A 13,371-nucleotide genomic window follows, 5' to 3' on the forward strand; every position below is an offset into this window, starting at 1 on the left:
AAATAACGACAACTATAGAATGCCTCAAAAAAATATTTTTCTTTGTAGAGGCACCAATCCTGAATGCAATTAAACAAGCGGTCAACTAGGATAACACACTAGCCTACTTGTTATGACCACCACTAGATACACATAAAGCGGTTCAACATATGATGCACAACATAGGAAGACACAAAACTATGCAACAGTGTAGAGTTGTGTATGGGTTATATTCCTATTGTGCCCTAACAATTCAGTATCTGGGTGGAACAGGACGCCGACGCGTTTCGAACCCGTTGAGTAGTTCTAAGGGTTCTCCTCAGGACAAGGATTGGGGAGGTCGTTGTCACTTATTCAGGAAATATCAGGATGCTACCTTGATGTTTAGTGTGCAAAGCACACGTGAGGGATGCTGATATGACTAAGGTCAGGAGTTGCGCCTTTCTGTGCCAGTGATTGATTTATAACGCGAACACAAGCGGCAGCCGCCGCGGGTTCGGCAAGTTTGGAGACGAATGAATCGGCAATGTGCTGTGGGCTGCAGACGGCAAGGGACTGACAACGCGACTCATCCGTCTAGCCAGCACTTTTCCTGCCTGCCTCACCTTGGCAGCTCTTTGCAGATCTTTCCATAAACCTTGACCCGCCTTAATGCATGCACCTTTAATTATGTTATTTGTATTTTACGGATTTTTGATAGTTCACCACCATTCGTAGAAGAATCTCACCTTCTGAATCCACGTTTGTTTTTACTGTAAAGTGCGCTAACACCTTCCTAGTAAAGTGGCGCTTTATTACAATGTAAAATAAATAAAATAAAAAAATAAATCTCATTCAAAATCATTATATTTGTTTTTTCCCTCAGTTTATGTAAATATAATAGAATAATAAGTTCAATGTGGTTATACTGAAAATATGATTGAAGTTTACTATTTGGAAAGTGGAAGAGCAAAGTCCTACAGACAGGACATCGTCCTATAGCATCAAATAATATTATCGTTTAATTCCGACAGTCACTTATAGTTTTCAAAGCGAAATTAATATTATAAATGCAGTTTATATAAATGGGTAAAAATTCAGCACAAGCATAGAAATTGCATGCAAAATACAATCTCTGAAAAATTAGCGCATGGCAAGGGGTGCCCTGGGCGTCGTGTTCTGTATTTTATGACATTTCTTATGACTTACATGAGCCAATGTTCACTTATTGGGTGGGTTGACCTTTACAGTGGTATTGCGGGGGATCTTCCATTTCATTGATACCATGCAATTGTCTGTCTCCTTGATATTGATTAGTTAATGTCTGCTGGATAATTTCGCACTAAAGGTGTTGCCAGAATCCTCTTGTCGTCCATGACATTGAAGCTGAGGCACAGAAAGGAGATGGGACACAAATTCAAGGACAACTAAGTGATTACATCTGCAATTCTATTTGCTTTCAATAGCTTTTTTTATTATTAACAGTGCAATACTTTGAAACTTTGTTCATAAAATTACAGACCATTTTAAAACTTCTAAACTATATACTAGGTGCATGTTGGAGGGTTTAATGTGGGGGATATAATGGATTGCTTGTGATCAAACCCTGCACAAATGAGGTAAAGAACAAATGAAAACACAGAAAAACTCATTTTTTGAGACAATGATTTAGAAAGTGATGAGTGTTGTTTGCCGACAGACCTTTCTGTTTGCAGTCACTTTGACAAACCTTTACACTAAGTGGGTATGTGTGACAACTTCTCCTATTGCAGACAATTTAAAACTCACTGTAAGTGGTACGTGCTGTTATCCTTGAGAAACACATTTATTGAATACTACCACAATCTAATAAAGATAATCTAATAAAGATATTAAAAAAAAGAATACTACCACAATGTAACTCATATAGACTACCACCCACAAAGCTATTTTCTATCAGCATGTGTGATTGATAGATGCCAAGCTTTCCCAGGACTGGCTGCTTGTAGTCAGGGTCTATAAGGACATAAAGAGAACTACAAGTCCCAGAATACAAAGAAAAAAACTGGAACAGGGCACTTAGCGACTCTTGGACCTGGTAAAGTTGGCAAAGATGGTGTTGATCCTGTGTATTTATTTTTATTTTGCATTTTCAAGAAGAGCGACTCCACCAAGAAGTGACAGTGCCCTGTATATGCAACAACAAATGAGATGCAAGTAATTCCTACAAAGGACAGGGTATTAACAGTTACACAATGCACACAGAACTTCAACTCATCTCAACACAGTTAAACCATAGAGCACAGTCAACAATAATGTTAGAATAGAATAAAGAAACGTCTAAAGTGGTGATCAAAGAGGAGTGTTAAAACAGGCCATCTGCCAAATAAAAACCAGGCCCCAATTTCTCTGTCCTGAGATTAATTAAAATAAAAAATATAAGGGGTCATGGTAAGGATAACCTGCCCCCTATGCCATGTGGAAGGGGCCAGAGTGACTCCCCCGCCCCTCAGGCCAAAGACATTATAAAAAAGCCATTTTCTCACAAGAGTCCCACTGGACTCCTGTGGGATTGTGGCATTTAAAAAAATGAAATGGCAGCTGAGGGACACAGTAAAAAACACAATTGGGAGGCTGGCGCGCGGCCCCCTCTCCAAGTCTCATGGTGACCCTGGGGACCCCATCCCTGTGGCTGAAATCTAAAAATAAGCGGGCGGCTTTCCTCCATAGGCAGATCACTGCCCCGGGGACCCTATCTCCTGGGGACAAATACTTTAACAAGCATTGGAAATGCAATAGGTCTCGCATTAGAAAAGTTGTAGTTATTGGTCTTGTAAATGACATATTTTATTTATTTGTTGGTTTTTAAAATTGCTAAATTGATGGCTTTGTCATTTTCAATGCCAATAGTTATAACTTTCGCGAATGTGACACCTATAGCATTTGGAATGCAACATGTTTTGTATTTACGTCACTTAGATGGCAGCTCTGGTCGTTAGGCCACATCTCAAGAGAGCAGGAGAGTGCAGCAGGGGAGAGAAGCACAGCAATGCAATAGGTCTCGCATTAGGAAAGTTTGAGCTATTGGTATTGTAAAGGACACATTTTTTATTTATGTGCTTTTTTTGAAAATAGCGAAATTAATAGCTTTGTTATTTACAATGGCAATAGTTTTATCTTTCGCAAATGTGACACCTATTGTAACACAATATGTGTTGTGAGGGTGAGTGAGGGTGAGGGGTTGAGGGTGAGTGAGGTTGAGGGTGAGTGAGGGTGAGGGGTTGAGGGTGAGGGGGTGAGTGAGGGTGAGGGTGAGGGTGAGGGGTTGAGGGTGAGTGAGGGTGAGGGGTTGAGGGTGAGGGTGAGTGAGGGTGAGGGGTTGAGGGTGAGTGAGGGTGAGTGAGGGTGAGGGGTTGAGGGTGAGTGAGGGTGAGTGAGGGTGAGGGGTTGAGGGTGAGTGAGAGTGAGGGTGAGTGAGGGGTTGAGGGTGAGTGGGGGTTGAGGGTGAGTGAGGGTGAGGGGTTGAGGGTGAGTGAGGGTGAGGGTGAGGGGTTGAGGGTGAGTGAGGGTGAGTGAGGGTGAGGGGTTGAGGGTGAGTGAGGGTGAGGGTGAGTGAGGGTGGGGGTGAGTGAGGGTGAGTGAGGGTGGGTGAGGGTGGGTGAGGGTGAGTGAGGGTGAGGGTGAGTGAGGGTGAGGGTGGGTGAGGGTGAGTGAGGGTGAGGGTGAGTGAGGGTGAGGGTGAGTGAGGGTGGGTGAGGGTGAGTGAGGGTGAGTGAGGGTGAGTGAGGGTGAGTGAGGGTGAGTGAGGGTGAGTGAGGGTGAGTGAGGGTGAGGGTGGGTGAGGGTGAGTGAGGGTGAGTGAGGGTGAGGGGTTGAGGGTGAGTGAGGGTGAGGGGTTGAGGGTGAGTGAGGGTGAGGGTGAGTGAGGGGTTGAAGGTGAGGGGTTGAGGGTGAGTGAGGGTGAGGGTGAGTGAGGGTGAGGGTGAGGGGTTGAGGGTGAGGGGTTGAGGGTGAGTGAGGGTGAGTGAGGGTGAGTGAGGGTGAGTGAGGGTGAGCGAGGGTGAGTGAGGGTGAGTGAGGGTGAGGGGTTGAGGGTGAGTGAGGGTGAGGGTGAGTGAGGGTGAGGGGTTGAGGGTGAGTGAGGGTGAGGGTGAGTGAGGGTGAGGGTGAGGGGTTGAGGGTGAGTGAGGGTGAGGGGTTGAGGGTGAGGGGTTGAGGGTGAGGGGTTGAGGGTGAGGGGTTGAGGGTGAGGGGTTGAGGGTGAGTGAGGGTGAGGGGTTGAGGGTGAGTGAGGGTGAGTGAGGGTGAGTGAGGGTGAGGCTGAGTGAGGGTGAGGGTGAGGGGTTGAGGGTGAGTGAGGGTGAGGGTGAGGGGTTGAGGGTGAGTGAGGGTGAGTGAGAGTGAGGGTGAGTGAGAGGTTGAGGGTGAGTGAGGGTGAGGGGTTGAGGGTGAGTGAGGGTGAGGGGTTGAGGGTGAGTGAGGGTGAGTGAGGGTGAGTGAGGGTGAGGGTGAGTGAGGGTGAGGGTGAATGAGGGTGAGTGAGGGTGAGGGTGAGTGAGGGTGAGGGTGAATGAGGGTGAGTGAGGGTGAGGGGTTGAGAGTGAGTGAGGGTGAGGGTGAGTGAGGGTGAGGGTGAGTGAGGGTGAGTGAGGGTGAGGGTGGGTGAGGGTGAGTGAGGGTGAGGGTGAGTGAGGGTGAGGGTGAGCGAGGGTGAGGGTGAGCGAGGGTGAGGGTGAGCGAGGGTGAGTGAGGGTGAGTGTGATGGGAGATGTATATGGGCATATAACGAGAAAGCGAAAGTGAAAGAACAGGTGATGTGGAGGACTCAGAGGTAATCAGAACGGGGCCGAACGCAGAGGAGATGGCTTCGAGCTCCAGTACACCACCCTGGCAGCAGGTGTAAGGTGGCTGAAGCAGACAATGCGCATCTTGACGACGGAGAAATCCCATTTCAAAAAGCATCCAGGGCCCTGCATTATAGCTTTGGGCTTTGCTGACAATCACTGATCAGGAAGTCCTTTGCTAACTGGTAACGACCTCTGCGACTGGACGCAGCCTGTGGTGGGCATTGTGTAGATTTTTTTTTTTTTATTGCTGAAGAGCACAAAAATAAAGAGTTTATTCCAAAAACACTAATACTAAAAAAAAATGTTTTAACGTGGCATGGAATTAATATACCCTATACAACAGTTGTTAACCTTGCTGCATAATAATAATATATTCTGGTGTGTGTGTCACGAGCGAGTATCACACAGAGTGCTTGCCCGTGTGAGTGTCACTTTACAAAATTAAGGGAAAAAAATGCAGGAAATGGTGTGTGTGTCACCGATAAGTAAAGACACAAAGCACTGTGAGCCTGCAGCAATGAAGGTTTTTGTAGTTAATACTGCCGTATGGAAAAATTAAAACAGACGTGTGCGTGTCACCGATCCATAACATGCTGAGAATAATGATAGGTAGGAGCGTATAGCTCTGGAAAAGGAAGACAGAGTGTGTCACCGATCCGCAAAACACAGAGTACCTTATACAACAGTTGTTAACCTTGCTGCATAATAATAATATATTCTGGTGTGTGTGTCACGAGCGAGTATCACACAGAGTGCTTGCCCGTGTGAGTGTCACTTTACAAAATTAAGGGAAAAAATGCAGGAAACGGTGTGTGTGTCACCGATAAGTAAAGACACAAAGCACTGTGAGCCTGCAGCAATGAAGGTTTTTGTAGTTAATACTGCCGTATGGAAAAATTAAAACAGACGTGTGCGTGTCACCGATCCATAACATGCTGAGAATAATGATAGGTAGGAGCGTATAGCTCTGGAAAAGGAAGACAGAGTGTGTCACCGATCCGCAAAACACAGAGTACCTTATACAACAGTTGTTAACCTTGCTGCATAATAATAATATATTCTGGTGTGTGTGTGTCACGAGCGAGTATCACACAGAGTGCTTGCCCGTGTGAGTGTCACTTTACAAAATTAAGGGAAAAAAATGCAGGAAATGGTGTGTGTGTCACCGATAAGTAAAGACACAAAGCACTGTGAGCCTGCAGCAATGAAGGTTTTTGTAGTTAATACTGCCGTATGGAAAAATTAAAACAGACGTGTGCGTGTCACCGATCCATAACATGCTGAGAATAATGATAGGTAGGAGCGTATAGCTCTGGAAAAGGAAGACAGAGTGTGTCACCGATCCGCAAAACACAGAGGACAGTGATAGTAGGAGAGCAAAGCTCTGTAAACAAGAGACGCAGTGGCACTCAGCAATAAGGAACTTTCTGTCACCAGGGCAGGCAAGAGATCGGGACCAACCAGACACAGGGCAGTCCAACCAATTATCCAGCACACTCAATCAGGATCCCAGATTCAGCAATGAAGCACAGCCAAGGGACGGCGACTGCAGGTCAGGCAAGAGACCGGGACCAACTAGACTGGAAATGAAAGGAAACAAGACGGAGGGCATTGCTGTGGGGAGGGGGTGGAGGAGAAATGCACACGGCGGGCAGGGGAGGGGGCGGAGCGGGGAGAGCGGCATGTGGGTGTGAAGAAGCCGGGGCCTTTGAAGTGAAGCTAAGCTTCACTTCAAAAGGTGTCGGAGGAATGCGGCTGAGGGAACAGACGGCGATTTGGTGATGTGCACGCGCATTTTAGGTCAATGCGCAAGCGCATTGACCTAAAAGCCACGGGCACAGCACCAAATCGCCGCAGTTAGGTAAACTTTGTTTAAAGCCCTATAGTCTCGCTCTGCTCAATGCGCATGCGCATTGACAGGCGAGACCTAAAAAGGGGTGAGGGGCATATGGGCCTATTCTCCCCGAGCCTGTAGAGGACTCTGTCCCAGAGTATTGAAAAAACAAAAAAGTGCACGGAAAAGAGCACCCTTATTTATTTAAGGTTTTTGTAGAGCGCGTAGTAACCCGTGAGCATCCCAGCGCTTATGACTTCACTTAGGTCAATAAAGTTAAAAGAAGTACGTATTTTTGATCGAGGGAACCATAGTTCTTGTGACTGGGTCTGCCGTACCCAGTAAGGCCCTCCTGCATGGTACAGCAGTTCCAACCTGATACTGTTGTACCAAAAAACATGTAACAAAAAGTCAGAAAGTTCTGGTCATAGAACAGACCCCGCAAATCAGTTGGGGGAGGGAGGGATCACTTGTCCTGCTAACCTGGATTTTACAGGTAGGTGGTATGTTCCTTTGTAAAAAACCCTCATGCACGTGAGTAGATGTTTTCTGGTAGCGGTATATCTTGGCTCTCCGCTATATTGCTCTCGTGTCTGCATAATCACGGGGTTAGTTGTTTTTTTTTTTTTTAAACTTGTTTTTATTGTTGCACCTTCAAGCATAAAAACAGGATGAATCATCTGCTGGCGCGGCGTCAACATTCAGCCGCGGTCAGCTATTCGCGCAACCTTTCTGCATATAAACCTAGGCAATTTGGCATTTCATCCACTGAACATTACAGGCCACTCAAACAAGTATTTAGGCTAGGATACAGGTAATAATCTCCACATGGGAGAACGGAGAGGAACAGTAGACATGTGAGTCCCCGCCATGGGGGTCGTTGGATCAGGGCCTGTATAGTTCACGTAGTGGTGGTGCCATGTAACTGGGGGGACAAAACTGTGGGGGGGAGCATGTAGGCGATAGCAAGAGCATAGCAGGAGGAGACAGGTGTTGGACGATGGGTAGCAAGGGGGGTTCACAGTATTCGCTCACAGTGAGGTAGAGCGGTCAGAGGACGGAGCCGTCCCGTGCATGGGGCAGCAGGGTGGTTGGCATGGGGGGGGGGCGATGTCGACGAGAGGGCACGTGGTGTCGGGATCCGGCACTGGCAGGGAGGGATAATCACGGGGTTAGTTGGTATGCAGCCTCCACCTGGAGGTAGTAACCCAAGGTTAAAAGCAGTAGTGTCCAGTGATAAGTGGTGATGGTGAGATTAAAACAACTCGGACAGCCAGATAACTATATTTATTGTTCTGGATTCGAGTTAGCGGTGAAAATAGATATGCGTGAAGAGAATTGTTAAAATTCTCACGTTATCAATTCTCGTGATATTAAAAGGTCGACATGTTTCAGCCCTGTTTGCCTAAAAAGGTCAGTGGGCTTTCTTCAGGACCGTGTAGTGTGTGAGTGGTAAAGCGACGTGTTAGTCCTTTACGCCTTGGAGGTCAATCTTGTGCCTGTAAATATAAATGATGTGGGTAACCTTGGGGAAGGTAGTGGAACATAAGTCAAAAGTGTGCATGATATATTAAAGTGCAACATATAAAAATGGCAATACTTTATCGATCACTACATCCTGCAGACAAATACCACATACTCAAGTGCCTGGTTTACAACAATGCTCATTGCTCGTTTTCTTCGATAAGGTGGCAAATTTCCCTTCTCATTCTCAATATTTGCATACAGACCGGTTGGTGTGTACACTTTTGCAAAATTATGGCTGTTTGCTCATTGTGTCGTAAGGGGGCAGGATGCCTTAGTGCAAAATTGTTATGTGCGCTAATTTCCTTTGACATCTAATCAATACTAGCCCTTTTAGGTGTCATAGTAATGCGTTTTTATTTGTGCGCATATTTGTGCTGGCATTGCGTAAAAATTAGGGCGCTCTTAGTCTCATACAAAGCAATAAGTTGTATTTGCCGGATATGTTTGTGTAGTTGTGGGAGCTCGCTGTATTTTTTATTATATTTCTTTTGTTATTGTTAAATATCGTATGCGATATGTGTGCTCATTGGCTTAACGTTAATTCGCCTCAATATGATGTGCTCACCACTGTTTGACAATTGCATTCACTATCTTTACCCATAGCTGTTTGTGGATAAAAATTAGTTATTGAAGTGTCGGCAAATGAATGTTGGTTGATGCTTAAAGCACGCTTCCATCTATTAAAGCGTCTAGTTATGAACTGAGTGCGGGGCTTTTGCTCACGTTTTTATCGCTTTTAGACGAGAAATGCGAGCCCCGTCAATATGCAGTCACACGCATTCCTGGGACTAGTCTTACTTTCAACATTGCAGCCACGTACCTCTGCACGGTGATTACGTGCTTCCACAGGTACCAGGGAGTCTCTAGGAGGGGGGCCCTTTTCTAGAAACAAGTGGTAGGGGATTAGTAATGAAATATAGTACTTATCCGATAAGACGCCAGATGGTGCTCCGGCCTCGCAGTTACCTGTAGCTCCTCGCCTCCTGCGCCGCTTGTGCTGACTCTGCCGTCCTGGACCCAGTAGGGCTTGTGAACTTAAGGGGTTCATTATCATACTTCCCCAACTATGGGAAGTGTAAACAGACTATGGTTTAGGGCGATGATGTGTTACGATATGCTCTTATATTCGTGTGCACTAATAAAGTTTTATTGATTCTACAATTGTCTATGTCGTTTTTGTTTATTTGCCAATTCCACTTGACATATTATTCTTTTAAAGCCAATTTTGGTTAATCGTTAGGTATAATGGGCGATTAACCAGGGTGAACTGGTTCTTGTTGGAAAATCAATCAAGATGGTGTCCTTATTCTGTGACTGTTTCACAGAAACTTTGGCTATGCGATGATAATGCGCTCTATTGTTACCAGTTCCCAATATGTGTAGGTGGTGCATTTTCACATATGACAATATGGTCTGGTGTAGCTATGAAACGGGGCGGTATGGATTAGGATGTTTCCTGGGAATTTAATATATTTGATGATCTTAGACTCATCTCGATTCGTCAGACAAGTGGATGGTATCTTGTGTGTACTGATTACTACTTATACTTATAGTGCTAAGTGCTGTTCGTAGTTGTTTGGCATATCACCCTCAGTCTGTGTGGTAATGAGAGGATATACGGTCCTTTTTCTATCTGTTCAAACTGGCCCACGGAATATTGTCATTGAGACCTCGTACATCAGTGCCCAGACTGTGGACCCACCTTTGTTCTTTTTCAAAAAGAATGCGGTCTGCGTTGTGGTCCTTAGTTTTCAAAGTTTCCAGAATTACCCATTGTAGGTCATCAACTGTGTGGCCTTTTTCTACGTAATGCGAAGCCATTTTGATCGTTCCTTTCTTGCATCTGATGTTACTGCGATGCTCGCCAATTCTTTGTTTTGCTTTTCTGCACGTCATGCCTATATAGATCAGGTTGCATGGACATGTAATCATGTATATTACATGGCTTGTATTGCAATTTGTATGGTTCCGCATAGTCTATCTCAGGTGCGGTAGGAGCTGTAATTCTTTTGTAGGTCTGGTTAATGGACAGACTGAGCAGGATCCGCACGGGAAGTGTCCCATGATGGGTGGGAGGTTCCATAAGGTCAGTTGGTTTTGTGGTGTGGTAGGTTTGGATCTCGTGTGGACCAGAAGGTCTTTCAGATTTCTCGTTCGTTTGTTGGCAAAACGGGGTTTCGGCCAGGAAATATTTGCAGAAGTAAGGATTCGCCAGTGTTTATTTATGATTTTCTTAACTTTATTTGAGGCAGGGCTGTACGTTGTTACGCATGTGAGAAGGTCTTCTTGTGGGGCTCTGGTGGATGTTTTCAGTAGACCCTCTCGGTTTTGATTTCTGGCTCTCTTCTTGCATTTGTTGATAACCTTCTTGGGGTAATGTCGTGCTTCTAGCTTTTTACAAAGGTCGTTGGCTTGAGATTTATAGTCTTCAGTCCTCCTTAATCGGAGGAATTGGCTGTAAGGGAGATTCTCCCGCAGTGGACGTGGATGATAGCTATTGAAGGACAGGAGGCTATTTTTAGCAGTGGGTTTAAAGAAGGTCCTGGTGTGAAGATGGTCGTTCTCGACATAGATGGTTATATCTAGAAAGTCTATGCTTTTTTGTCGGCAGTATAAGTAAACTTTAACCACTCATCTTTTGTGTTTAGCCATGTGTGGAAATTTGTAAGACTTTCCATGTCGCCTTCCCAGATGAGAAGAATGTTGTCTATATAACGCTTCCAGAAATGAATCTGGTGTTGGTAAGGATTTTCCTGGTTGTTGACGATCAATTTCTCAAAGTTACTGACATATAGCCCTGCCACACTGGGGGCAAATGTGCTGCCCATTGATGTACCATGGCACTGTCTGTGTGTGTGTTATACGCAAAGAAGTTTTCCGTCAATGCAAGCCTACAGCACTCCAGGACAAAATGTCGTGGAGTTTTATAGTGCCAGTCCATATCAAAGAGTAGGCTCTCTAAGGTATTTAGGGTCTTCTCTTGTGGCAAACTTGTATAAAGGCTTTCTACGTCCAACCCTACCAGGATCATTGTGCTCTCTGAGTAGGTTACTTGTGTCAGTTGGTTTAGACGGTCCCTCGTATCTTTGAGGTAAGTTGGGGTCTGTTGTGTTAGAGGTTTGAGGTATTCGTCGGCAAATTGAGAGAGAGGTTCCAGGACAGACCCAATGCCTGAGACAATGGGTCTGCCTGGGGGTGGAAGGCGTGCCTTGTGAGTTTTTGGGAGGGAGTAAAAGTAGGGTGTCCTTGGTGTTTTCGTCTCTAGGAACTCTCCTTCTTTCTTTGAAATCCAGTTGTTGGCTTCAGCCTCCTCGACCATTAGAGAAATTGTTCGTTGTAACCTGGGTGTGGGGTCAACTGTTATGATTTCATAGAACTTGCGGTCCGAAAGGAAGTCCAGACATTGTTTGTTGTAGCCCTCTTTGCTAAGGAGGACTACTCCGCCCCCTTTGTCTGCTGGTTTGATTACAATATTGTCATCGTTTTTCAATGCATTTAGGGCCTTCTGTTCCGACTTGGTTATATTCTGAAAGGGTTTTGCTGTTTGGTCAGTTAAATCATCCAATTCCTTCATCACGGCTCGTTCAAAAGTCGCGATTTCTATCGGTACCTGAGAATTCAGCGGGCAGAATTTCGATTTATGTCGTAAGGAAGTGTCCCCATCTGTTGTTGGTGGTGCTTGGTTGGTAAAGAAAGCCTTGAGTTTCAGTTTTCTGCAGAATTCTGATATTTCACATTTAGTCTTGAAGACATCAAGGTTAGGTGTAGGTACGTAGCCTAGGCCTTTGTTTAAGACTCTAGTTTCATTGGGGGATAGTATTCTATCTGCTAAGTTCACGATGAGGGAGCTGTTCTCGGTCCTGCCTTTGCTTTCGTGACACTCCTGGTCTGAACCTGACACGTCTGGTCTGACCATGTTACTCCTCTCCGACTCTGTCTCTGGTATGCGTGGCCTCCCCCTAAAAAAGGAACCCGTTGGTTGAAATTTTGTCCTGATCGGGGTTGGTGCTGATGAGTCATCGGTGGTGGTCCTTGGAAATATGGGTTCATCCATCCTTGTAAGTGATGGTTAAATGGTTGAAATGGGATACTTGGGGGCCCATTTGGTAATGTGACCACATATTGCGTCCTCTTTGGTTGCCTCTTCGATTCTGATTGCCTCTCCTGCCAACGGTGGGATATTCATCTCCACTGGAGTCACTGCCATCTCCTGACGAGCCATTGTTTAAGCCATAGTTGGAGGCGTTATCGTTACTCTTGTAGTCTTTACTACTGTACAGATGGATCTGTTCAATAGAGAATTTTTTCAGTTCCTTGGCTAATTTCTGTAATTTAGTCTGTGTGAGGAATTCCTGTATGTCACTCATCTCTTTATTTATTTTGTCAAGTCTGGTCTTATAGACTGTGATGTGTACCATATTGTTAAGTTGGGATTCAATCAGTTGGATTTTGATGGTCAATTCATCGGTTAACCTGGTGGCTGTCTTGATGATCAAGACCAGATAGTCTCTGGTACACTTCCACGATATTGCAGACCAATCTTTCCGGAATGCTAGGTCTTTCAAGAAAATGCGTGGCGTGTTTGTTACCCAGAGTCCTCGGGGTGCCGCGTTGACCCTTAAATACTCAGTCATGATGATCCCAGGGACTGCTGTTCTCACTTTTTTCTTTTTTTTTTTATAATTCAGAGAGTTCATCCCATTCATTGGTGTTGGCCAGGGTTTGAGTCAGGTTTCCGACTGCTAAGAGTGGTGGTCTGGCAAGTATTGCGTCGATTTCCTCTATAGAGTAACTAAGGCCGAATGTTCTCCGTCATAATGATGTCTGTTTCCGTTACTCTATGATTTAATGTTACAGATACCTATCTTGCGATAGTGTATAAGTAGCTCCCGCTGCTGTTCGCAGCTAGTTAATTGTGATCCATCCAGTTTCCTTGAAATGTAATCTCGCAAATCAGTTGGGGGAGGGAGGGATCACTTGTCCTGCTAACCTGAATTTTACAGGTAGGTGGTATGTTCCTTTGTAAAAAACCCTCATGCACGTGAGTAGAACAGACCCTGCAGCCAAAGTGCCACTGTGCAACCTGTTTGGAACCCGAACCTGTAGGCTGTACACATTGGGGGTGGGTTAGTTCTAGTGGATTGGGCACAAGCCCAAGCCCCATCCCCGCTCCCGATGACTGAAGTATATGCATGGGTAAGGCGTATGCGCAGGGTCTGGTAGAGA

This window comes from Lissotriton helveticus, chromosome 6 (genome assembly GCF_964261635.1).
Source record: "Lissotriton helveticus chromosome 6, aLisHel1.1, whole genome shotgun sequence".
Classification (NCBI taxonomy): Eukaryota; Metazoa; Chordata; class Amphibia; order Caudata; family Salamandridae; genus Lissotriton; species Lissotriton helveticus.